Genomic DNA, 2179 nt, shown 5'->3' with positions numbered 1-2179 from the left:
CTCTGAGGCCGGTCTCCAGGGTGACCTCAAACAGCGCCCTCGGCCCGCCCTGGCCGAACTTGGCCGCTGAGTGGCCCTCTGAGCTGCCCTAAGGATGTAGAGGATCTCATCTTCACCGACCACTGGGGGTCGCCTGAGCCCCGCTGCGTCCTGGGTTGGAGGCGAGCTGGAGGGGAACTGGTTCATTCTGTAGCGAGGAGGACATTTGGAACTAAAGGCATTTGCACACCGAGGGCCCCTCATCAAGTTCCTTTCCCCGCAGAAGTCGGGGGCAGGAGTGGGAAATGCTGCAGTTTCCTAGAACAGGAAATCCGAGGCTCAAAGTAAAGTAGCCCCTGCCCTTTCCCAGACCGGTAATGCTGCTTTACACGTTCCCCCTCCAAGGCACAGGCGGTGGGTGATGGAGGTAATTGAGCGCTTACATTGGCCAGATACCCCAGATACCGACAAACATTGGGATTTAGTCGTCCCAATAACTCTGTCAAGAAAGGAATGTTTTCCCTTTAAAGGATTTGGAGATTCTAAAATGTTAAATAATATGCCCAGGGCCCCTGAAACTCATGGTCTTAACTCCAATGTATTACAAACGGGACTGGGTTCTTTCACTTTCCTTAACACGACTCTTCCGAGCCTGTTAATGGCTAAGAAACTTTGAAATGGAGACTGTTTGGGGTTGAGGACCTACCTTCTGGTATGAATGGGCCTTTCCTCTTCCTTAGCGACTATCCCCAGCCTAAGCCCATTGGGCCTCCCCAAACCAAAAGCAAACAAAATAAACACTATAGGGACCCTCCTGTAGTGGGCAATCATTGGAAACAGACACAAGATGCCTCCAAGCACCTAGCCAAGGGCATGGCTCTTGATGAGTGTCCTGCAGCAATTAGCATTAACTGACAGTAATACATTGGGATTCCGGTGGAGCACAGTATTAGGATAGTGTTGGAAGAAGAGCAATAGGTTCTTTTGCCTATCCCAATCCCTACTCACGGAAAGATAAGATCAGGAAAGGATTGTTGACTGAATATACTGTGAACTAGGTAGGAACTGCTGGGTGATGGATAAACATTATCTCATTGAATCTGTTCAGCGTCTATGACATAGGGGACATTGCTCTATCTTTTTTTAAGATAAGGAAATGTAGAATCGTTGAGTAACATGCTCAGGTCGATACTTAAATCACAGAGCTGAGATTTGTCTAACTCTAAACCCTTGACCTTTGTCAGACCTTTGGCCTACCATCCCTACCCTAAACATGGAATGAAGTTTTCCAGAAATGAGGGTAAAATTTTAAGAGGCTGACAGTAAAAGAGATTTACAATTCAATTTATTTTCATATTTTTCATTTATTTTCCAGAAAAAGAAATCACATTTCAGTAACAACTTACATATAGAATTAAACTTTGTTCTGGAATGGGAGCCCTAGTTGCAGTAATGTGTCATAATAAATAATTGCATATTCAGGATTTTGTGAAATAGGTGATTGGGAAAATTATGAACAAAAAACACAAAAATTATTATTTACAAAAAGTGATATCCATACTATTTCTAACTTATAAGGCAAGTAATGTTCAGATGATCTCATGATTATCTTCAACAAGTCAATTACACACTTTCCTGTCACCATTGCCAGCAGAGAGCTTTGCTGCACTTCTGTGAAGGAGCAAGCCTTTGCTTCTGTTGTTGGTTTACTCTTGAGCACAGCATAGAAGCAGTAAAGCTTTCATCACAGACTAAGCAGTAATGGCTGTCAGAATAAAGTATACTTTTTTGAAATAGACGTGTAGGAAAAAGGCTGGGAATCAACATTTTGACTAAATTTTAGAAGTATCTTGAGTATTTTAATCCACAATTCCTTTTATAAATATTTTATACCCAAGGTATTTTTGTGAAATTATGTACTCAGTACAAGATTAAAAAGAAATTTAGTCTGTTTTTGCTACATAGATCAAAGAGAGCTCTAAATAAAGGCTACCACCAAATCAAACTACACACAGCATTTTCCTTAATTGACAGGATTTCATTACCTATAGAAACACAGCACAATCTTTCTGAGATTCCTAGTTTCTTATATTGTTCAAGTTTAAAAAAATCAATGCCTTACATGGCCACTTAGTAGGAATGAAAATTAATATCCGAGCATTTAATTCATATGATCTTTTACTATACAAGTAAAAAAAAA

The sequence above is a fragment of the Mandrillus leucophaeus genome, unplaced genomic scaffold, assembly GCF_000951045.1.
Source record: "Mandrillus leucophaeus isolate KB7577 unplaced genomic scaffold, Mleu.le_1.0 Scaffold464, whole genome shotgun sequence".
In the NCBI taxonomy this organism is placed as follows: Eukaryota; Metazoa; Chordata; class Mammalia; order Primates; family Cercopithecidae; genus Mandrillus; species Mandrillus leucophaeus.
Note: the sequence above shows the minus strand (reverse complement) of the source record.